General features: G+C 35.3%; 1 protein-coding gene across 2 annotated transcripts in view; it reads left to right on the forward strand.

Moving 5' to 3' along the window:
• The first annotated feature begins 2,390 nt into the window (after positions 1-2,390).
• Positions 2,391-26,528, forward strand: part of LOC115441217 (forkhead box protein P1) — a 118,534-nt gene continuing 94,396 nt past the window's right edge. For both annotated transcript variants that reach the window (XM_030165906.2, XM_037438634.1), the window contains exon 1: positions 2,391-3,187. The gene's annotated coding sequence lies outside the window, so the exon portion shown is untranslated. The remainder of the gene's footprint in view (positions 3,188-26,528) is intronic.

Below are 26,528 nucleotides of genomic sequence, written 5' to 3' on the forward strand. Positions count from 1 at the left end.
GGCGCATGTGTTTGTTTGTTTGTTTACCCGCCGGTGACGTCATATGTTTATTCTCGCGGGGGAATCGGGCGCGATTGGACACCGGCAGAAAATGCGCGTGGATTTTCAGCGAGTTTTTAACGGATTCATAAATATCTTTGTATAAACTGTTTAAATGGTATATTGTATAAGTTATAAAAGTTAACATAAATGTTACTAGGATACAAATTGAGTTTGTTTGATGATTGGGGAATAATGTTTGACTGTGATAACTGATTTAGTCCATATTGTTCGAAATGAAAGCTGTCTGTAGAACAAACTGAAAACTCTAGTAGGGATGCCTAGCTTCTGGGGTTAGTAAATAGATTTTATCGAAAAGCTAAGCTAACCTGATTCTATTTTTGATTATCCGTACTTATAAAAGAAGGTGTGTTTTATAGATTCAATAATAATAATATAATAAAAATCAACTATCTTATTTGGAACGATTTCACAACATTCTGCAGCACAGTACGATATTATCTAGCCTTGGGGTGAGTGTATAAATGCAAATATAAAATATATAGTACGTATTAAATTTATTTAGACTGCAGCGAGTGGAAAATAAATTTATTATATCATATATCTTGTATTTTGGCTCGTTAATTTCGTATCGGATCAGGTTTAGTACAAGATGCAGGCATAACAATAATATGACATTTAAAGTCACATTATACATATTATTTAACATGACTGTTGACAAGAAATATGTCTTCCTGAATAGCATGTTGTTTTGTTCTTTCGCAAAAGGGTGATACTAGCTTATGGTCTCTTGAAAATATATTCTACAAATACAATACTGATGCAGAAGTATGTTGGTGATGGTGGTGGTTAAGATTGAAAGGGATTAAGAGATTTGTGTCGATTTTAGTAATGCATGACATATTTACTGTTGAACTTACAACTATACTGGTTCTAAGTCTTGTAGGGTCCAGGTTTCCGAATATGGAACCGTTCATATTGGATTAAAGACGTTTGTAGAATGGAAACAATCTTGAATATTCCAATACCTATGATGTAATATATCGTAATAAATATGTAGTTGTTTTTATTGGTGTTTTCGGATATAGACCAATTCCTAACTCCTCCTAGTCAATAACGCCCTCATAATTTTTGTATTCTCGGATGCTAACAAGTTACCACCAGTTAACTCACCCACCACTTCGCCTTGAAATCCTTCGTTACAAACATGCATATAAAGCATCAATATCACCCAAATAAAAAAGATGACCTATTGATAATAAGGCTCTGTGACTTGTCATACAAGTATTTTGCATTATAAAAAACAGTTGTACATCAGAAATGGCTTTTCTTTATTAGGTTTCGTAAGATTATATTCTTATTAACGTTGGCAATATCTTTATTACAAGATTATAGATAACGACTTTAAGTAATAATAAAATCAGAATTATTTAGAGTATTCACCCTGTTTCACAAAAAATATTTTACGATATCTTTATTATTTTCCACTAGGTTTATTAGTGCAAATTTATCTTTTACGGATTTGTCTTTGTTTTTTTGTTTATATTCAATAAATTTTGATTACAGCAATATCAAATTGTAAGTATTTCCTTACATGTATTTACAGATATAGTCCTACAGTAAAATTCATAGGAATTTTTCTACAGATGAGTCAAGTATGCTCTTAAATTTTATGTGAATTTAGCTAATTAAAAACATCATAACTTTGAACATCTGCACTTCATATAATATATTATACATTATTTAATAATTAAGTTTATAATTCGCAAAAAAAAACACTCATTGAACATGTAAGATTTCAGTAGAAATTTATTATTTTCAATGTTCAAAAATAGCGTCTATGATTATTATAGCCTTGAAAGCTACATGTTTAAAACGAGATGTTACTAATAATATACTAATATAGTCTATTTTTATTTATTAGCAATGTTTATAGCGATTTATCTGGACTTGATGGGTAATGTTCTGTATAATAATAATCATGTTCATTTTCATGAAATTGTGATAGGACATGAAAGACGAGGTCTTCGAGGTTAATAAAAAAATACGTAAAATATATCCATAACACATGTATCCCAGAAATCGATTCAGTCATTCAGCCAAGTAAACTTGACAGACAGATCGGAGAGGTACCTTGGCTTTAATAATATAAAGTACGGTCGGTCAACGTAGTATGTATAATATGTATTTGTAGAAATAAGTTTGGAAAGTGACTATGAGTGTAGCAATAAGTGTGTGTCGCCACGGATGTGGCGGATTGCTCGTTGTGGCGCGGCGTGTGGCGCGGCGTCGGCGACAGGCCTCGCGGGCCCCGTCGCCCCTTGTTTACACACGCACACAGCGCCGCGCACGCACACGCCGCCGCGCCCGTCGAGCCGCTTATTTAGGTATATTGTTGTTTATTTTATTCGGCGCTATGCTCCGACACGGGGCGAGCCTTTCGACTCAGTTTTAACGCGCACGTTTTATGAAACGACAACTATGCGTCGATGTTCGTTCGCCGGCGATAATTATTCATATCGGCACCGCTCCTAGCGACCGAAATAGCGACGCGGTAAACAAATTCGCGATTCGTATTGTTCATTAAAATAATTGTTCATTTTTTTGTTATTATTATTATTTTTTTAACGTATTCGATTTGTTTTTCATAACCTATTTGCACGTCGCTCGCCGGTGCCTCTAGTTGTCTCCGCGAATCTTAATAGCAGTTAATCATAGTTTATTTTTAACGCGCAACGTGTGTTAATAAGTGTTGGGGCCACTTGTCGCGGTTATTTTATTTTGCGTTTGTTTAAAACTCGTGTTGTCAAATTGCGGAAGCGATTTCGGGCGTGTGTTGGAAAAAATGTTCGCGAATCAAGATTTCGCTTCACCCGAAGACCTAGTTGTACAGATAACGGCCGGCAACCTTGATTAAAAAATAAATACGATAATTTAAGTTCTAAATCAGAGTGCGATTAGCGCGGGTTTGTTGTTTTGTCGTCGGTGAATCGCGGCGTTCGAATTTTGAATTGACGTTTTGGCGGGAACTATAAGCCGTCCGCGAAGTGCCGAAGAAGTAGGCTGCACAGAAAGTTTGGAAAAGTGTTGAGCACACATCGGATGCTGGGAGTGTTTTTTCAACGCGTTTTCGAGGCTAAGCGCTAGTTGTTTGAACAAGTGTGTTTTCTAATGGATTTATTTTGAGGTGAGTTTAAATTTACTTGTGTGTTGGTGTTTGTATTGTTTGCTCGCGGTGTTTTGTGTGCGTGTTCGCGCCGGTGGCGGGAAACCGAATACCTAGCCGGCGCTGTGCGTGTGTGAGTGAGCAAACATCGCGCTCGTGTGCGTACGCGACTTATTGTCACTCCGTGTAAGAGGGGAGGCACGGAGGGAGCGGTTACTTGTCATGTATTTAGGCGAAGACGAAACTTTGATGAGTTGACTCTTTAATTTATGTCCGACGTTTATGGTTATAGAAAAAAATGTTGGAACACAGCCCGCCATGTTTACTCACGTACTCGTATCCCCATTTATCTTTGTATTGATTTTTGACATCACGCCACCAAATTTTTTGTGTAAACGCGAAATGTAATAAACGCTCTTCACTAATATGTGTTATTTATTATCTATGCCGTATGTAATTACCACGCTGTAACTAAGTGACCAAAACTCATGCTGGTTCCAAGTTGTTTGTTCGCAAAGTTTCTTTTGGTTAAATATGGAGTTATTTCAACGTAAACATACCGCCATTCATTTGCATATTTTATAAGCAGTAGTATAATGTTAAATTATGTAAAGGTTTGGGCCCCCGAATATTTATACCACATCCAGGAAGTGAACCTCCAACCAACTCGAAACAAATACTCGTAAATCGCGCAAATGTTTTTCCGGTGTAGGTAGGTTTACGAAAAACAACACTATGGTACGTGGATTGAGGAAACTCGACACATTCGATTTCATCCATCATTTATATCTTTAAAATCATTTTTTTTTTCATTCTGACCTTGTCATTGGTAACTGAAAATCAAATAAATACACTAATACTAAGTGATAACTGTATAACATCTCAATCTAATAAACAATATTTTAGGCAATTATAAAATACTTATCGAAATCTCACATAATTAAGTTCACCGATGCGAAATCTGCATTTTCTTCTCAAGGCTAGGTTAAACAAAATCATGTTTTATTAAAAAAAATTAATTTGTTCTTTTATCTGTGCCAGATGTCCCGGTTTCCTCTATTTAAATTAATTATAAATCAATATTATTAAACCCATTAATTTTTGTATATCGGGAAGTTGTTACAAACTACCTTTTCAAACCTCTGTAGGTACTTGAAGTACCCATGACGCGTTATAATATTTGATACAATAAATATGATAATGTTCCCATATAAACATAATGAATATTTTTATGCTCAATTTATATGAATGGCTGGACAATATCGACCTTCGTTAATATTTGAAGTCTTACAGGAATTTGATTGTTAAATATGAAAGATGTAATCGTTTATCACTTATAAATAAGAAAGTCATGAATTCTTATGTTTATGCGAATGTTCGACATTAAAATTAAACTATTTTTCGGATTTAGTCCTCCCGTGACCATGAAGGCTGCAAAGTCTTCGAAACGTCGGGAGAAAACTAAAATATAAAAAGCGATAAAATCTGAAAAATTAGTTTATTTTTAAGTCACGAATTGTCCCCGCCTATATGATATCCTCTAAGTAAGATCTGTCGAAGTTAGCAATTCTCAGTCGCCATCACGAAAACGGAAATATAACAAGTCCATGAACTTGGCAGGCTTAATAAAAAATATTTAAATGTAGACATGCATTAACTCAAGGCTATGCGCCTTGAACTTGTCCGAGAGTAACGGGCGACCAAAGGGGCGTCTAATACTGGTTATGATTGTAAGGGCCGGCATAGTTGTGGCGATCGTTGAAGGACGGTGTACAGTCGAACACAAATAATGCACAATAATTTCAAACGGACGTGTGAAGTTTATTTAAAAATCACTACATAGTATAAAACAAAGTCGCTTTCTCTGTCCCTATATCCCTTTGTATGCGTAAATCTTTAAAACTACGCAACGGATTTTGATGCGTTTTTTTTTTAATATATAGAGTGATTCAAGAGGAAGGTTTATATGTATAATAACATCCATTAAATAGTGGAGAAATACTGTTATTTTGTTATGTTATACCCGTACGAAGCCAGAGCGGGGCGCTATGTTTTTATATACAACGTTCACAGTTTTTCTGTAGTGTATTTAGTAACAGCATTGCACCCGTGCGAAGCCGGGGCGGGTCGCTAGTCTTAGATAAAGTACAGAAATTTCAAACATATGCGGTAAGTTTATTTGAAAATTTTAGATTAAGTTGAACCTTAGTTTATTTCTGACAAAAAAAAATTGGTGAAGCTGTCTTCATTGTACAAGTACTTGCACACGCAAGTATGACTTCACACTTGCGTGTAAGCTAAAACTTGCAGCTTTAATAACGCAATTACTAAAGTTGCAAGCAAATTCACCATGCACTTAACCATTTGAATGTTGGACTCGCGTCTTAGGACACAAAAGTACCTACTTATAGATTTCAAGAGAATTTATTCAGTTATATTCGCGCCTGACTATACATTATGTTCGACTTTGACCGACCCTGCACTAGCGAAGGGTAACTTCAAGAAGTAGGCCTATACTTTCACTTTAATTTTTATTATTTATTTAAATTTTATATACACTAACAGCCTTACTTATAAACTTGTTTTAGCGTTAAGAGGTGGTTAAAAATTGTTTAAATAGTTGTCAAAAACATCACCGGTTCCTAGTTTAAACCTCAGAGGCAAGATGACGGGTTTTGACTTACAGCTGATCGAATAAATTTGTCTTTTAAATAAGCATAGTTTTGCGATTTTTTTATAAGTAAGACTGGAAATGTATACAGGTGAACTTCATGCCTGAGGCATTTTCTAACAGTCAACATTTGGGTAACGCAGAGATGAGATGTGTGGTGGTTATTATTGTGTTACTCACCATATATGCCAAGTTTTCAGACAGAACGATTGATCGATAAAATCTGCAATATTTTGTTTCCATTTCCAACATTTGAGTAAACATATATCATTAAAATTATATTGACGCTTGGCACTTGACATATATCTAAGCGACAAGTATACTTTTGCGTAGAGTGCTTTAAAGTTTTGATTTTAATATGAAAATTCATAACAATCCAACTTTTTACTATAGAAAGATATAATAATATAATAATAATATCAGCCCTGTATTATATACTTGCCCACTGCTGAGCACGGGCCTCCTCTACTACTGAGAGGGATTAGGCCTTAGTCCACCACGCTGGCCTAGTGCGGATTGGTAGACTTCACACACCTTCGGAATTCCTATAGAGAACTTCTCAGATATGCAGGTTTCCTCACGATGTTTTCCTTCACGTAGAAAGATATAATCTAATGTTATTTATTATATAAAAAAAAACGATGTAAAAGTTACTACTTTTTTTGAGTACACAGTGTTACTACACTGTACTAATATTGTATTGCACACCGGTACCTATCCCGGTAGAATGTATTGAAACATTTTGTATATTTTAAAACCACCTGTATTAAGTACCTACATTGAGCAATAAAGGATTTGTGTTTTTTATTTTGTAATTCATTTTCAGTATATTTGTCGCTTAGATAATATAATTGCCTTTCAAACGTCGATATTTAAACCAAATTCGTACATAGTCAACTCAAAAAACCTTGTAAAAGTCCTACTTTGATTTTTCTGGAAAATAACTAATAATCCATATCATTGGTACGAAGATCACAAACTATTATTAATAATTTTATCAATTTCCATTTAGCTATTTATTTACTGTTAATTACCTCCAAATATTATAAAGTTTACTAAATTAATAGTTATAGTAAAAATAACTTTGTTCACATCAAATCCCACGGCGTTCTAAATGTCGCACCGATCCCGTACTGGGAAAGGCAAATAAAGGGCGGTTGAGATTATAAAAACAAGGGTCTTCGCTTCAGTTTTTTTCGTTTGTGTGCTTAGTATCTTAAGTAAAAGCTTTAGGATGCATGTGTAAGTTTAATTTTAAGTGTCGGAGAGGGTTCTGTGAATGCGAGATACCATTTGGCCGATATTGTTTTGATTTAGACTTTTTTTTATGATTTCTTGTATACGCGAATGTGAGACATAGAAATTAAATTATTAACGGAATTTATGGCGGTTATTTATATTGTTTTTTTTTAAACGTTTCGAAGACTGCAGACTTCATGGTCAGGGGTGTGCTTTTTTTTTTTTTTTTACGTACGTAAATCGTCAGTTGACTATCTTCACGGGTGGACTGAGGAGTTGGTAGTCCGCAAGTCGGTTACAATGTCTACCTACACTTTACAATTACATATGTAAATTTTTTAACTGTTGACGATCTGATCTACGCAGAATGAGCTCACAGTATTTTAAAGTCTGGCAATAACAAGAATACTTAAAAAAAATCCTGTGCTTGTAAATTATTCCTTTTATCAACCTTAGCATATTCTGTAAAATATCAGCTTACCTATTAGGGTATAAAATATTTTTTTAGAAAGAATCCTTTCGTTGTAGAACAAACAGACAAAGCGTGCATAAACAGGGTCCTGTTCACCTTCTCTGTGCACGGGAACTCTAAAAATATGTACAGCACTTATTAATGGGTTCAAAGTGGTTTAGTATGTGAAAAGTAAAACATCACTTTAAAAGTTTTATTAACGAACTCTTTCACTGAACTGGACAGATTCTGATGAAATTTTGTACGACATAAACTTTGGCCTGTGAGCGTAAATTAATGATCTCTTTTTTTAATCGTATATTTTTTTATTCCGTGTCTTAAATTATAAGATAGGACAAAGGACATATTTTAATCCTTTCATATTATAAAATAAAGTCCTCCGCCGCGTCTATCTAAACGCGATAATCTAAAAACTACGGAACTGATTTCGATGATATTTCATACGAAGATAGTTTATAGACCTAGGGAAGGAAGGTTACTTATTATCCCGGAATAATCTTCAGGCTGGCGAAACCGCGGGCAAAAGCTAATATAGTATATTATTACAAATGAATTCCAAGCCAACCTGCGCGAAAAACTAAGTTGGTCGGTGGACTTCCATCACTGCTTACCCCCGGTGATGAGTTAGCATAGGTATCCTAACGTTAATGCTATTTATTTAGCAATCTATATGTTTGTTCATATTAAGATTTGTGGTTTGGCGTGTCGAAGCCAGTTTGAGACGTGAGAGGTCGCGGATTCCATTTCCACTGGACTATTTGTATGTAATTGTTTACCCAACGCGTTGCCGTAGGACAATATCTAGCACAATACTTGCGTAGGATTGCAGTGCAAAGATTTTGTTTTGAGGATTTATATAGACTAATATAAAGAAAAGATTTTGTTTTGTATGTATGTAATGGACAAACTCGAAAACTGTTCAATCAATTTTGAAAATTTCTTCATTTATATTTAGTCACATACCTCTGAGAGGTTTTTATTCCAGGAAGAGGTATTAACACAGAGAAGTCAAGAGCAAAAGCTAATATTTTTAATAATTAAGAATTCGTTTAAGTGCTAACATTTGGAACTACAGTTTTCTTGTCTTATATAGATTACTTTTATATAAAATACTTTGTATTTCGGTAGAACCGCGAGAAAATGCGAGTCTGTACATTTCTCGCCTAAGACCTAATTTGTTGGTCGGGAGCGCCATAGGAGGATGGCCCGTGGCCGCTCCAGAATTGCGTGATATCCCATTCAAAGGGTTTTGAGGCAGCTTACTACTGCAAAAACGGCCAAAATTTTCAAATTGCTAGTACAGGGAAGTCATTACTTTTTGTCTAGGATACTGACATCCCCCTTCTCCGAAATAGATAGAAGCTATTACATTAACACATGGCTTTTGATCAATGATATTAAGTGGTGGCTCTGAGTGCGGCAATTCTAATATTTCAACTAAACTGCATAAATAATTAAAAAAAATATATTATTATTTCTTAAAAACTAAAATGCATCTATCTAAGACACTATCAGTTAAATATATACAATTGTTTTCCTTTCTCTTAACTGTTTAACACAATACAAAGTTTCGCATAATGATTATTTTAATTATAAAAAGTATAAATAAGTTAACAGAGAAAAAAATAAAACAATTTTGCGGATTTTATCTCGGTTTTTATATAATTTTCTTCCGACATTTCGAAGACCAGCTGCCAAACTTCAAGACACTGTGAGCTTGTGCTGCGTAGATCGGACCACCAACAGCTAAAATTGTAAAATGTAGGTAGATATTGTAACTGACTTTTCGGATGAACAACACCTCAGTCCGCTCCGTGACCAAAAAGGCTGCAGTTTTCGAAACGTCGGGAAATAATTAAAATATAAAAACTGAAATGAAAGTTTTATAATGTCTAACATTCGCGTTAACAGAAGTCATTAAATATTATAATATATAAAGTGATCAGAAATCATTAAGTTAACAGACTTCTGTCTAGGACGTATCAACTCTAAATCTTCGGTTGTTTGTTAACTAAACTGTAAATATTCGGTTTCATTGGCTAGATTCCATACTTTGCATTATTAATTATTATGAACACATTAACATTCTAAATATCGTTTAGGAAATCTATCAAATGTCAGATGACGAATATTAATTTGCAGTATTTTTAAGTATTGGATAAAATACAAATTAAATGCAGGTTTTAAGTTTAATTTACACTAGCAGGTGCCTGCAGCAAATAATAAATATTGCGCAATAATTACCTGATAGTTTTCTCTAGCATTATTTCAATAATTATATACACATGCAACAAGTCCTGCAAGTTTCAAAATTTGTAAAAATCAGCTTGCAGTGATAGTTCAGGCGGTAAAAATTGCTTATGAAAGTTTACTTTAGCAAGTTCTCTTGCTTTAAATATTACTGCATCGACAGTTGTATTTATTTGTGTTTTAATTATTCTATTTTAAAAAGTACATTGCTCTTTATCCAGTGGTCATAATAATATATTTTTTGCATACCTTTCATCCCCGAAAGGATAGGCAGAGGAATAACCAGTGTCATCACTTTTCGCGACGGGCATATTGCAGACTCCGGGCTGATATTGAGCAGAAAAACTTAAAAAAAAACTTTCCCTACCCGGGATTTGAACCCGGGAGGTCAGAGCGGCAGCGGTAATCGTATCGCACGTCACTTAAACATTCTTATGTTTTTATATGAATTGGTTTATATGAATCACAAATGGATTTCCCACCTCTACATTTCAACTATATTTTATAATTTCCTCTAAAAACTTGAACGGTATATTCATTAATACGGTTTTAATACATGTAGAAAGATCCTAGCCTGGCCTCAGAGAGCAATATGGCCTTAGCATAATGGAAGGAACTATAAAATTAAATAGCAATCAATTGAATATCACAAATATGTAAAAAAGGTAAAGCTTCGTTACTTATCTAAATGCCTTTCGATGATGATTTTTTATGTTTATGCGAATGTTAGACATAAATATAAAACTATTTCGTAGATTTTATCACAGTTTTTATATTATCATTTTATTCCAACGTTTCAAAGACTGCAGCTTTCGTGGTCACGGGGAGTCCGCCCCGTGACATTTCATTTTAATGACTTTCACGGATATTCAGAATGGAAGAAATGCCCGGCAAAAAATTATTTACCTATAATTTATTCTACAAAAATTCTTACAAACAATATTATACAAACATTTGCATAATTAATAATATCATCTACATTTTAATGCAACCTAATGTGAATTTATTTATCATTAAAACTTCGTTTATCGACGAAAATTTGTATTAACAAGAAGTAAAACAATAAAGTAAAGGTCAGTGCAAACACCAACCCTGTCTTGTGTCGAATAAATAATATTTATTCGAAACAAACTCGACTTAAATGATCATGTATAGTTACCTACATATAATAATAATAATATCAGCCCTGTATTATATACTTGCCCACTGCTGAGCACGGGCCTCCTCTACTACTGAGAGGGATTAGGCCTTAGTCCACCACGCTGGCCTAGTGCGGATTGGTAGACTTCACACGCCTTCGAAATTCCTATAGAGAACTTCTCAGATGTGCAGGTTTCCTCACGATGTTTTCCTTCACAGTTAAAGCGAACGATAAATTCACAAAGAATACACACATGATTTTTTAGAAAAGTCAGAGGTGTGTGCCCTTGGGATTTGAACCTGCGGACATTCGTCTCGGCAGTCCGTTCCACACCCAACTAGGCTATCGCCGCTTACCTTTTATTAAAAGACATTTACTTTCCTTCACACAAAAAAATTGAATATAAGGTGTATGGGCGTTTTGAAGTTTGAATTTGTTATTTTTTTTTATTGTATTATACTTTATATACAAAGAGTATAAAGACGGACTTAATGCCGAAGGCATTCTCTACCAGTCAACCTTTAGGTGGTGCAGAGACTAAAGAGGTAGGTGTACACAACGAGAGAAGGTAACGATTTTGTGACTGACTCCACATTGTATTTCAAATAAGGCATCGCGCAGACGCTAATAATTTATATACAAAACTTCTATAGAATTGACAGTCGCCGAAGTTGCTTGCGATTTGCAAACCTATTCTATCTGGGTAGTCGCATCATTTCATCTACGAAGGCGCGCCCACTACTTTCTTTAGTCGCTTGCAGTGTGCGTCAGCAGTATATATGCACACGCACACTACTATAAATAGCGTCGAGGAAAGTGCTTGCATCAGTCCCCTTACCCCGCGACACCTCGCAACACCCCCGCTCAAAAGGTGGTAGGGCGCGTCTTCATGAATGAATTAATGACTTAAAATTTTAGGTATACCAGTTATTTTTGCGTTTTATTTCCATTTTAACCACCAAGAGTAACAATGTACTTTTTTCCTTCGTTCTAGTCATGGCTACATACCTACACGAATTAATAATAATATCAGCCCCTTATTATATACTGTTCCACTGTTGGGCACGGGCCTTCTCTACTGAGAGGGAATAGGCATTAGTCCACCACGCTGGCCTAGTGCGAGTTGGTAGTCTTCACACACCCTCGAAAATTCCTAATAGAGAATTTCTCAGGTATGCAGGTTTCCTTACGATGTTTTCATTCACCGTTAAAGCAAGCGATAACTCATAGAGAATACACACATATTTTTATTAGAAAAGTCAGAGGTGTGTGCCCTTGGGATTTGAACCTGCGGACAGACGTCTTGGCAGTCCCTTCCACAACCAACTAGGCTATCGCCGCTTACATACACGAATATACTTTAAAATAAATATAAATACTCGCAGGCCGTGCCGTGGGTGGCGTGGGCAAAATACAAAACAACAAACAAACAAGACCCGAGAACAAACATCTGTCTAAATAAATATTTGCCTCGACTGGGAATTAAACTTGGACCCTCCGCGCAGATATACTACCGGGCAATAACCTATCCGAATTATAAAACTATTTATTGATGCGGTGGCAATGTTGTGGCGAGCGTACACCACTCTGAGGTAATGGGTTCGAATCTCGGACCGGGCAAAATATTGAGGTTTTCTGTTTGGTATGAGTCCGGAGTTTGGAATATGCCCGATATGACGCTAGGCACGCTCCAACGTCATAAAATAAAGTTGGTGCCTTGTGACACTTCAGGAATGGTGTGACGTGTGTTGTTTTTCTATTTATTTAGTAATGTGAATCCTCACCGCTGTGACTTTGTGAAGCAACGTTACCAAGAGTTACTCAGCACCATTTGGTAGCAAAAAGTTATTTTTTGTTAGTATATGCTAAGAAATCTTGCCTATCTTTTCAAAGTAATATTGTTATCGATTGTTGTTGTTGCCTGTTCGAGAACATACCGTGCGACCTGCTTGTTGCTTGAAGTTACTCTGTTGTTTGTTATTGGCGATATGGAAGCAATGAGTAACATTCAACAACTAGAAATAAGTAGCCATAAGTTAGTCCGCTCATCATCAAGACAGTGAAGTCGTTTTGCGGTGCCTCTATAAAAGCCTATGTAAAGAACGTAAATAAACTCTATTACAAAAGTAATTAAGTTGATTCTTTAACTAATAAATGTCAATTAAAAGTACGCACGAGACAGAATTTCAGTGAGATACATCTAATGACGCACTTTTCATCCGACATGATAAGATTGCGAGGTTTGCCATTCATAAATAATGATTGTGAATATTCAGAGATAACTAAATATAAATATGATTTAATTAATTTACTTGAAATTCTTAGTATTAACTGACAGAAAACTTGGTTTTGAAAACTGAAAGTTCATAGCAGTGCAGGGTGAATTTCCGAAAAGGAATCCGACACAACTAATAGGTATTAGTATGCATCAATGCGGTCTACAAATCTTTCTATAATTAGATTTTATATAAGTTACAATAGAAGCGGCGATAGCCTAGTTGGGTGTGGAACGGACTGCCGAGACGAATGTCCGCAGGTTCAAAACCCAAGGGCACACACCTTTGACTTTTCTAAAAAATCATGTGTGTATTCTTTGTGAATTTATCGTTCGCTTTAACGGTGAAGGAAAACATTGTGAGGAAACCTGCACATCTGAGAAGTTCTCTATAGGAATTCCGATGTGTGAAGTCTACCAATCCGCACTAGGCCAGCGTGGTGGACTAAGGCCTAATCCCTCTCAGTAGTAGAGGAGGCCCGTGCTCAGCAGTGGGCAAGTATATAATACAGGGCTGATATTATTATTATTATTATAAGTTGAAAAAGGGAAGCACAGGCGAATCAAATTGTATGTACGCTTTACTACTGGTACGTAATGTCTTATATTGTAGGTAAGCACTGAGAAAGGAGTTTGAGAACCGTACATTTAATTGTGACTAAGTGACATACAGCACAGCTTAAGATCCTTCTCCGAGCAAACGGTCTCGAGTATTCGTTTCATACATTTTCGGCGTTTGAGCGGCGGGAATATGCAAAGGATTGCGAATAATTTAATTTATAAAATAATTTTAAGTCTTTTGAAATTTTAACCAAAATATTTCTTATTAAATTATTTAATAGTATTGGTTGCAAATGACCTACTTCAGAACGAGATTCAAAACTTTTAGTCGCATTTTTATTGAATTAATGACACAATATCCATATTATTATAAAAATCCAACCACGAAAGTTAAGATAAGATTGCAGAAATATATTAAAATATATTAACTATAATTTCGAGTATAGATATAATTATGTAGCTTTTAGTGGCGGTGGTTCGGTGTCGTTGTTGTACTACATGCGCAGTACGGCAGCGCAATGAGGTCCTGGGTTCCAATCCCGGGTCGAGCAAACTGATATTTGGGTTTTTCTTCTCAGTATCAGCCCAGAGTCAGGTATTTTTGCCCGATATGGCCATAGATAGGCTCGCTTCCTATCAAATCATGTGACGAAAATACTTAGCAAAAAGTCGGTGCATTGGTTGCGCCTCTGCATACCTCTTAAGGGATAAATGCGTGAGTGTAAACATATTTTCAAGGTCTTTTTTGGTCTCGTGGAGAAAATGCCGTATTATTACCCAGCCCTTGTGGGGGCGACTGAGCGGCTTTGTCGGATTTACCGTGCCTTGCAAGTTGCAATCCGGCTGCCTGGAGTGATGCGAGAGCCTGCTTGGGGCACCACCACAACTAACGGGCCGTTCAAGTATTACGTACCACAATTTGGGGGGAGGGGGTCTTGTTAAACGTTATGATACGTAACAGGCGCGGGAGGGAGGTTCGTACAAATTGTTATGTAACATTGTGTTTTTTATTTTAAAACAATAGCAAAGGTATTTTAGCGACTTTCTGGTATTTTTCGTAAAATAATTGTGAATATTACAAAAAATGACACTTTAGAGTTACATAACTTTTGGAGGGGTGGCGGGGGATACAGGTAAACGTTACGGCGCGTTACAGGGGGGGGGGGATCTTCAAAAATTGCGTTAAGTAATACTTGAACGGCCACTAAGTTGTTATAAGTACATTTGGAATAATTCTAGTGAATAAGGAAGTTAGACTAAAATTACTATGCATGTTTTATGTTACTATTGTTTTATGTACACGGTAGATTCGGATTTATATTCCTTATTGTGGTAATTTTAATTGTGAATGAGAAAAAAAAAACTATAAAAAATAAAGAACCGCGCTCTATGCGCAATTTGCGTAATTTATTCAAATTTATTTTGCGATAATTTTTTCCCATCAAAACAAAAAATTAAAAACTAAATAACAATGTTAAGTTTAGGTGTTATGGTTATTTTATATTTATTTACATTCAAGACATAAGAGGTAATAAAAAAATATTTGACATAAAAAATGCCAAATCTCAGGGCGTTTTAATATTAAAAATATTTTAACAATTATAATTAAATAACAAAACGTTGTTAAAACGATAATTTAATACAAGACAGTAATAAGATTTTATTTTATTAATTCCATTAACATAAGCGTAGTTTTAAATCACATTTGTCACACCGATGGTGTAGTAGTGATCAAACGCCCTCTATAAATTATTTCGGGTTCGAAACTAACTTTTTCAACTAGTGTGCGACTACATTCTAAATCCTACTAGTTCTTATACATACTGGCCTTTTCCCCTAAGGGGTAGACAGAGGCGTAATTAGTGTACCCCTTTTTCGTCGTGTCCCCATCTTGAGAGCGAGTCTATCGCCATATCTGGTACAAATTTCATACTACAGGCTGAAAAACCCAATATCGTGTGACCCGGGATTTGAACCTGAGACTCTCCTCAGTGGTACCGCGTCTTACAACTACGCCATTGAAGCAGTTAAACTTCATATATGTCCTTAGTTTTGTTTGTAATAGTTAAATTCTTGTTAGTGTAGCACGCACTTTGGTGGTGTAATTTGGTACTTGTATATCAAGTAAGTCAAAAAAATATCCCGGAAAACTCCTTCACGGGGGCCAAGCCGCGAGCAAAAGCTAGTACTGATGTGAAGAGAAAAAGTTTGTGGGTTTGTAAGGGCTAACCTCTGGAACTATTGAACCTATTTTGAAAAATATTTCACTAATAGGAAGTTAAAAAGTGGAACGCACTGCCGAGACTAATGTCCGCAGCTTCAAAGCACAAAGGCATACCTCCGACTTTTCCAGAATTATGTGTGTTTTTCTTTGTCTATTATCGCTTGCTTGAACGGTAAAGGATAACATCGTGAGGAAACCTGCATACCTGAGACATTCTCTATAGGAATTTTCGAGGGTGTGTGAAGTCTACCAATCCGCACTAGGCCAGCGTGGTGGACTAAGGCCTGATCCCTCTCAGTAGTAGAGGCCCGTGCTCAGCAGTGCGCAAGTATATAATACGGGGCTGATATTATTATTATAATAGGAGATTACATTACCCCTGAGTGCTGGCTTTTCAAGCAGGCGGAGTCTCGGTCACAAGCTAGTTATAAAGGACAGCTCACGAACACTCCATGTATTTTCATACCATTTTGCACACGCTAGAAAAAAATTATCAATGGTATGCAAATTCCCCCATGTTACTGACCTTCATAGTATATTAATGGGTTGACCACACATTGTGTATTTATTATGTATTAATAAACAGAATTTGTGTGGTTTTTATTTGGGTTTGGTTCGGTAAAAGGCGAAAAGTTCCTTACTACATGGGGCTTAAAATAGTCGGTGAAAATTCAGTTACTTACCCTTGAAACAGGAAAGGCGTAATACTTTCTACGTTTTCAAAGTAAAGAACATTAGCCCATACATATTTAGAATAGTACCAATCAAAACTTTATCTCGTAAGAAGTAAAACTCACTGTTGCTTCAGCGATGTAAATACTCATTTCAAAGTAGTGTAGTGTTTCATTTCATAAAAAAATATCCACTTTTACTTATAAGATGACTGAAGACTGAAGATGACAGAAGACTGCCTCGTTGGCGTAGTTGTATTGCATGTCCGTTACAATAGCGCTCTGACGTCCTGGGTTCGAATCCCGGGTCGGGCAAAGTGATATTTGGGTTTTTCTGCTCAGTATCAGCCCGGAGTCTGGAATTTGTGCCCGATATGGCGATAGGCTCGCCCCCTATCACATCATGGGACGGAACATACTTGGCGAAAAGTGGGTGCCCTAGTTGCGCCTCTGCATACCCCTTCGGGGATAAATGCGTGATGTTATGTATGTTATGTATGTATGTTATGTACTTATAAGATTTTAATGATTTTATAAATTATCGTCATGTTAAGGTTTCAAAACTCCAAGGGAACCCTTGCAGCATTTCTTAGAAATGCGTAGAAGAATCAAATTGAATTTTGAGAAACGTCGCTACAGGGGCAGATTTAGAGGTAGTTCAGCCTAAGTTACTACTAGTCGTATTTCACAGATCAGAAAGGACCTTTATTGTACCTGAGCCTTTGAATACTTTGGTACGTCATTGAGCCAATAATGTTTCAGTATGGCGAACGCAATGAAGTCTCCGCCAGTGCTTCGTGATTCAAGTTCTGATGCTACTCCTACTGTTTATAGAATGAGGCTTGCTTGCATCACCGTTGAAAATTTTTTAACATCTTAATAATTTTATTTTGCTAGCAAATTCCATCGGAAAACCAATTTGCAACCTCTTAGCATGTTTGACATGTCAAAACGTTATCATACATCCATTGTATGTATGTGGCCCCTCAGCTAACACTAATTCCATACATTCAAATAACACACCCATGCTAATCGATTGTCATTCTTTTTTTATTTCTCACTAACAAAATATACAAATAAAATGGTGATAATGTTATATGTAAACCTTCTACAAACGGTTACAATTATATTCGTAACATAGGCATGGACAAGTGGTTAACTGGTTATTACGAAGTACCGTTTAATACGCAACAGCGGAAGAGGTGAAGTGTTTATCGTCATTATTTCCTTTCGAATTTAATGTATATTTTTTGTGCAATTACACTCAACTACTGTTTTACAAGAGCCGAGTAAATCCGAATATCGAATTAAAATAAGACGACCAAATTAAGAATGTCACGTCTCAATTCTGCTTCTATATAAATGTTAATTAAATAAATGCTATCTAAATAAGGTGTCTTATACGTTAAATGGTGGATAAAACCTACTTAGACATTCAAACCTGATGATAAACATAATGAAGTCTATCTAATTTGAACCATCACGATAAATGCTAATCATACCTTATAATAGGTTTTTTCGTCCTACTGTTTGGTGGTAAAGGACTAAAACTGCCATTCACGTCAATTCTTCCACCTAATGACTATGATGCATAAATCTACTTAAATGGCCGGCACGTTGCAATATCTAGGGGATACAATTTTCCCGCTCCCAATGCCTTTGTAGTTTTTGTTATTTACCTGTTGTGATTCAGATTTAATGCGAAATGCATGTTATTATTTATTTAATAAAAGTACAATACGCGCTAAATATAACATGGCCAGGTCAAGTCAGTTTAGGTTTTGTGCACCTTGTAGGAAGAATGATGATTCTAAATGAGATTTGTAGAGTCAGAATATCATTGGCCTTGGCAGAACAGGTAACTCGCTGTACTTAGTTTTATTCTTGAATATGAGTTTCGTATACAGAAGTAATAATACAGATTTTTAGAAAATGTGGTTTATTCTTTCATTTTATATGACATGAATTAAGCATTATCTTCGACCAAATAAGTAAAAAAATTGCCTCCAATAAATCCACTGGTTGTGATTCGCGAAGGCACTTACAATTGCTTTGGTATCGAATGTTTATAGGCAGCGGAGATAACTTGCCATCAGGTGACCTACTTTGGCATTCGTTATAAAAACATTAAAAATAGAAGAGTAATTAAACAATATTCGTTGATAAGCGTTAACATACGCACAGATAAAAAGACTTTTTGCAAGATATTCTCCTTGTAACAAATAATCTGACTCATTCGTGTGTTCGAAATTTGAAAAAACGAATAAAAAGTAAAATGCAAAGTTCCTGTTGTAAAAAAAACAAAATTTGCCTGAGTCATTTACATTCGGAATTCAAACGTTAAAAAAATTGCAAAAAAAAAACAAAATACGTTCTAAAACGAAACCTCGTTGTAGTAGCTTAGCAACGTAGCAACAAAGATCGTTTATAGTTATGTTTTTTTCGTGTGCGTGTGTGCGTGAAGGCCCGCGATAGTGTTATCGGCTCGAGCCTCGCAAAAATACACAACAAACATTACAGTATACGCGAAACGCACAGATGTTATATACAGGTGTTTATAACGATAATTAAGTAGGTAAAATAAATATTTTCGTAATTTTTTTGATGGTACCAATTTGTTGTAATTTTGTATATAAGTACTGGATCATTTTCATCAGCCGTAGGATGTCCACTGCCGAACATAGGTCCTCTCCTAAAGATTTCCAGATCGACGTATTGAAAACGTCCTGCATCCAGCGAACTTCTGCGACTTTTATTAGGTCATCTGTACCACCACCATTTAATAAATTAATTAAAAATAAATATTCAGAGAACTAGGATGCCGGGTTAAATTTTTATTTAGTTCATATTAATTCTTCTATTGAAGAGATTTTGATTTTTTCTAAATAAATCAGTTCTAATTAAGTACCTAAATTTGACAGGACCCAGGCTGTGGTCTTTCTCCGTTCCAAATTAATCCAAGCAGATATTTTTATCCCGGACCAATACACAAACGAAAAGACGAATTCACGAACACTGCCTAATCCTTAGATATTATAAAAGTCCTCCAATCGATAAATCAACTCGATAAACTGAAAAACTACTAAACGGATTTTGATGAAATTTGCTACGGTTATAATTTAAGCCCCTGAAAAGGACATAGACTACTTTTTATCCCAGAAAATATATAGACTTTTAACCAGGAATAACTCTTACACAGATCAAGCCGCTTACAGATACTGTTGAAATATAAAACGGTTTTAATAGATAGATTTCTATATATTTTTTATCAGTGGCGAATCCATACAACTCGATTACTACCGGCTTCCCTTTTACGTTAATTTACGTTTGTCTTAGTTTTTGTTTTCTGTTAAATAGCGATATGTTAACTAAGGCAATTTTTTTGGGTTACCTTTTGAAAAACTTCACCCTTCCCAACTATTTTTAGACAATTACATGGCATATATTAATCTTTATATCCCAGTATAACTGATACATGTTAAATATTAACACATACGCGTTTGAACGCGAAATTGCGCATTCCCACTGATAATACAAAACAACCTAAATAATGTTGTGGCCTCGAAATCTAAATAAATTGCTATCAGTTATGCTTCCGACCTCCTTTTGCTTCCTAAACATTCTGAAAACTAGCGCGCTTGAGTGTTTTTATTGTTATTTTTAAATTTTAAAATACGTAACAACACGCCTGTGTTTTGGGGGTAGGCATAAGAGGAAATAATCGAGATTCTTTTCGTCTTAGAATCCAGAAATAACAGTGTAACCAAGCATATTTACTTACAAATACACTTTTTATTAAACAGAGAATTGAACCCAGAACCTTGACGATCCATATTTAATGCCAGTAGATCAGTAACGGCAATTTAGAAACTATTTATATTATAAACAAAAAATATCATATTTATTTTGTTTTCGAGCGTACAAATAAAAATATGAAATGTAACACTATAAAAACGACTTATGAAAAATGTAAAAGGATAAAATACCTTTGTTGGAATAGCGAATATATTTTATGAGTCATAGAGACCGGTTTTAAATGTTATACTCACGCGTACATTCCCGGTTAGGCAGAGACGTAAGCCATTCAGGGTTTGTCAAGTTTATTTTTGACCTATTATGTAGTAAATATCGGCTTCTAATTATCTAAGCTCAAATCCCAAGCTATCGGTCTATAATAGTTTTTTTTTAAAATAGCTTAGTTTTTACGGCTTGAAGTCAATCTTTAAGGGACCAAATAGAAAAAGAAAATGGCCTTATTCTAGCTGACAAGCCTGTCAGACACTTTTTTTAGATAGTCCACCGTGATAATCGATTATTAGGCAATATTATTCTTTAAAAAATTCCAGCAACCATAAAACTTTAATTTAGGTATTTAAGAGCACTTCAATGCCCAACCCAATCTAAGGTTTCAGCCTGTGACAGTCTTGGGATAAAAGCTACCCTTACAAAATGATTTACGGGATTGCACTCAGACTCTATGAGCGGGAAAATCTTAAAGACTCGTATTCCCAAAACGTTTCCAGGAAACAATATTACACACACCCCTTTTATCGCCAAAAGGGTAGGCAGAGGCGCAACTTGTGCTCCTACTTTCCGCTGTGTATTCAGTTCCATGATGAGATAGAAGCGAACCTATTGCTATATCACAAATTTCAGACTTCAGGCTCATACTGAATATAAAATTTCAATATCACTGCCCGACCCGAGAATCAAACTCGTGACCTTAGCTTAACTGCTGGCTCACCGTGATATAACTACACCACCGAGACAGAATAATTATAATTTTTAAATAAAAAAACACCACTTAGCAACGCACGCACTACACACATTTCCACTAAAAATAATCATAAAAAGGATATAAAAGTAAATCAAAAGATAATATCTTAGTCATCTGATATTTATATTCAAAATTCTACTTTAATTGTGCTATTTATGCACGCACTCGTTAATATTAATCTATTGACACTTTTTTCTCTATTTATATAAATAAAAACATTATATAATACTATATTTATAGCTAGATACGTATCTTTGACACGTTTAATTATGCATTTTTCATATAATAGTTTATGTATCTCGTGTACATTTTTATTACCCGTTCTTATCTTATATCTTCTATGTTTTCCTTAATACTATACCCCAGCAAAAGCAAAAGTATTTTTAGAAGCTCTTATTCGAATAAATTCACTCTGTTTCAATTGTTTTATAATATGGATATATTATATAATAATATTAGTCCTGTATTATATACTGTCCTACTGCTGGACACGGACCTCCTCTACTACTTAGAGGGATTAGGCCTTAGTCCACCACGCTGGCCTAGTGCGGATTGGTGGAATTCACACCCTCAAAATTCATATAAAGAACTTCTCAAGTTTGCAGGTTTCTTCCCGATGTTTTCCTTCATCGTTTAAGCAAGTGATAATTAACAATTTGTATAAATCATTAATTTTACCACGAAAATGTCACTAAAAGCCTTAAGGTCGGAAATGTTTCATCAAATCTTTTTAAATTCTGATCATTTTTGAAATAAAGTAACACATCCACTTCCCGGTTTATGTAAAAAATACAAGTCAGACTTGCATACGAAAAGTACTGTACCCATTTCTGATTTACTATCTTCAAAGTCATGTGCTCAACGTTCGTTGTCATGTTTACATTGATTTTTGCATTGCCAATTTCGCAATATGTCGCCATATGCCTTGATATTTGGCGGAGTGGGGGCTATTTCCTGTAGGCAACGGCTTTGCTGTGCCTTTGGCATTGCTTTAGTCCAAAGACGGATGCTGCTTACCATAAAGGCTGATTGCTCGTTCGTTTGCTCAGTAAAGTAATGAAAAAAATATCTATGACAGAGTCCATCCCTGTATAATTCCAGTTACAGAGGAACAACAGAGCACTCGAACGCACAGATCGATATTATATTATTGGTAAAAACATATTGTTTATACACGAACGTACACAAACAGATAACATTTGTATAAAATAAACATTGTAATGATAAGAGGCTTACATAACACAATCAATTTTAGTTGTACGAATAGTTATTTTCGCAAGAGTATTTTTAAATGAACTTTTGTCCTCTTCCTAATAAAATGTGGGGGTGACGCAATATTTTTTTACATATTGCAGGAAGTATTTCGCTAATCTTTAAGACTGCCTATCCGATGTCAATATACTCTAACAGATCTAGTACCAAAAAAATATTTTTGAAATTCTTACAATGTTTCCCGATCTAGATTGAACCCAGGTCTACCCAGAAATCACCCAGTATCTTCCCAGTATCTCCCAGGATCTAGCCACATACGCTGCCATTAAACAATACGACCTTTTAAGTTTCAAATAGTAATGAATATAAATGTTATCGCATAGATTCTATCAGTTTACACCAAGTGTCATTTATAATCAGCGATGCTTATCATAGTCAAAATAATAATGTAGAAATGTAAATATATGTTATTTTAAATAATATACGTTTATAATGCCGCAAAATGACGGATATTTTAATTGGTGACGTGTTGTAACGGTAATTATTATGAAATATTTAGGGCCTGTTTCACAAGTTTCGAGTTTTTTATTTGACATTTATCGTATTAAACGGCAGAATTAAGTAGTACTCATTTATTTGGAGAGTGACTTTTTATTTGGTTGGCTTATCTTTTTTTATTAGGGCACGAAAATATGACCTCCTACTTGATGAGTGGTGTGGTGACCAATAGAATATCGACTAACGAGAGTTGATTACCTCTCGGCAGTCGACACAATTATACCGGCTTGTTGGAACCAGATATACACAGGTTAATGATAAAAAAAGAAAAATAAAGGACACAAAACTGCATGGAATACCACGCACGAACTAAAGGAATACCTTTAATCATAAATATAACAATCCTAACAGTAGCAAAGGGTGCATATAACCCAATTCCTGCCGTCTTTCCTTAATGTAGAATCTAATTATCATTAGAACGATTTGCAGGCCGTATTTATGCTTATAAACCTATATGATGGGCTTCCCTTTCAGAAAATGTCACCCTTTGCCAATTATCATTACTCACCAAGATTTTTGCCTAGAGACCTAGCTAGTAAATACTATTGCCTATTGCTGTCTATTTATACAGAGTATAATACTGGAATTACGCAACATTTACAAACATTAATGGGGGAAACAAACAATGAGCGATGGGAACGGTCGCCTTTCTTAACATTGTTTTAACTTGTAAGCAACAACGTTGCGACATGTATGGTATAGGACATAGTACATATGTCCTACTATAGATAGATTTATGACTACCTCGATGCCGTAGTTGTACTATGCGGTACGAGTACGACTTTCGCACTCAGGCCCTAGGTCTGAATACCGGGTCGGACTAAAAAGTAATTGTGACTGAAGTTTTCCATATCTCAGTCACAGCTCGGAGTCATGAAGTTGGCGGTATGATAACCCCGTGCCTCAGAAAGCACATATAGCCGTTGGTCCTGTGCCTGCTCTTTCTATGGTCATGTCAGATTGACATACATCCACACATTGTTGCTTACCATCAGGGGCCTTATTCTCTATGACACTGCAAACGCGTAACGCGGCCGTGTCATGTTATTTTCGTGAAATTTGTGTGGAATGGTATTCTGTATGCCAATTTCTATTGTATTGAACGTGACGCGATGCGTTATTAGCTTGTTACGCACTGTAAAAATAACGTGTGCCATAGAGAATAAGGTCCCAGGTGCGGTGTAGTCACTGCAGTGCTCTTATGAGAAAAAATTAAGAAAAAGGCAGCGGCTTTACTTATAACTTATTTGAGTACCATCTCACATGTTTGTGTGCATCTCAGTATAATGTAATTTTAGAAAGACATCTGGACTATGTTTCTGGACAACGAACATTGCTAATTACAGTAATGTTGTTAGTTACGACTTACTAAATGATGATCGGCTTAATAATATCAGCCCTGTATTATATACTTGCCCACTGCTGAGCACGGGCCTCCTCTACTACTGAGAGGGATTAGGCCTTAGTCCACCACGCTGGCCTAGTGCGGATTGGTAGACTTCACACACCCTCGAAATTCCTATAGAGAACTTCTCAGGTATGCAGGTTTCCTCACGATGTTTTCCTTCACCGTTAAAGCAAGCGATAATTCACAAAGAATACACACATAATTTTTTAGAAAAATCAGAGGTGTGTGCCCTTGGGATTTGAACCTGCGGACATTCGTCACGGCAGTCCGTTCCACAACCAACTAGGCTATCGCCGCTTGATGATCGGCTTACATCTTTCATTTGCATGAAAAAGTCTAGTATCATATGCTAATTAAAGCGGAGTGGCTTTTATACATCTTAGATCACCTAATTAATATATTACTAATCTCAGAGAAGAAACTGGACCGTTATCTATTTTATTGCCGATTTTGCGTGTACCAGGTTGTTTACACTGTTTTTTGTTTTTTTTTTAACTTTTAAGAATATTATTCCGACAAATCATTTAAAGTAATTTTCCTCGTTCCGAATGTTTTATTTTGTTTTAAATTTGATTAACCTTTATTAAGAATTGGTTATTTGAATATCTAAAAACTTTATTTAATGGATATATATTTTAAATTATATTTTTATTATAGATAGATCGTCTAGATAAACCCAATGAAATACTTAAGTTGATAATTTTGGTTAGCGGCTTCGTGTGTAAAATAATTTAGCCAGAGTATTTATAATTTAATTTTAATCTATACTATTATATAAAGCTGAAGATTTTGTTTGTTTGAATGCGCTAATCTCAAGAACTATTAGTTCGAATTGAAAAAATCTTTTAGTGCTGGATAGCCCATTTATCGAGGATGGCTATATATCATTATGCCATGTCTAATGGGAGCGGAGCAGCAATTAAAAATGTTGCAAAACAGAGAAAATTTATTACTTTTGAGTGAATTGCGTGCGCTGCGTAAGTGGTTAAAGTTATGCAACAATAATTATGTATGACGGAATTGTTCCTCTTAAAAAAAGCAAAAAAATGTATTATAAAACAAAGACCCCAGACACATCTGTCTGCCTGATTGAACACGTTAAACTCAAAATCTACGCAACGGATTTAGATGAAATTTGGTATGGAGATAGTTTGGGGCCCTGGGAAGAACACTGACAACTTTCTATCCCGCGAAAATGTATAGCGTGACTTTTATAACACAAATGTTTAGCATAGACGCCGGCAAAAGCTAGTATTATATATTAGTGTTGAAACTTCGCCCGCGTGAAGAGGCTTTTTCGCTACAAAAGTCAAAAGTACCTAAAACACTAGCAATTTATCTAGTTTTTTTGAAAATCTAAAAAACAATTATTTCGCATGAGTGCAAAGGACCGGGATAAGAAGTAATCTATATTGATCCAGGAACTACCTGTTTGTTTCCATTAGGATTTGAACTAACATTACTGGCAAAATTTAGAACAAAAACACTTTTACATATCTGAAAAGGAAAATTCATAATACTGTGTATGTTGTATATTATATACACACATACACACTCACACACACTTACGCCTTTTGTACCGAAGGAAAACAGAGGCGCAACATTTGTATATTATCTGTGCTATTAATACAACAATATAATATAATATATGATTATTTATAGATAACCTTGATGATGGCTAAAATGTTTTTTTTTTAAATAGACATAATTTTTGCTAATTTAAATATACATTTTTATTTATTTATTATAAAACAAAGTCTTCCGCCTCGTGTCTCTGAACGCGATATACTAAATAACTACCAAACGAATTTCGATTAACTTTGGTATGGGGATAGTTTGAGACCTTAGAAAGGATATCGGCTTCATTTTATCCTGGAAAAAGTGTTCATGCGGGAAAAGCCGC

This window comes from Manduca sexta, chromosome 3 (assembly GCF_014839805.1).
Source record: "Manduca sexta isolate Smith_Timp_Sample1 chromosome 3, JHU_Msex_v1.0, whole genome shotgun sequence".
Taxonomy (NCBI): domain Eukaryota; kingdom Metazoa; phylum Arthropoda; class Insecta; order Lepidoptera; family Sphingidae; genus Manduca; species Manduca sexta.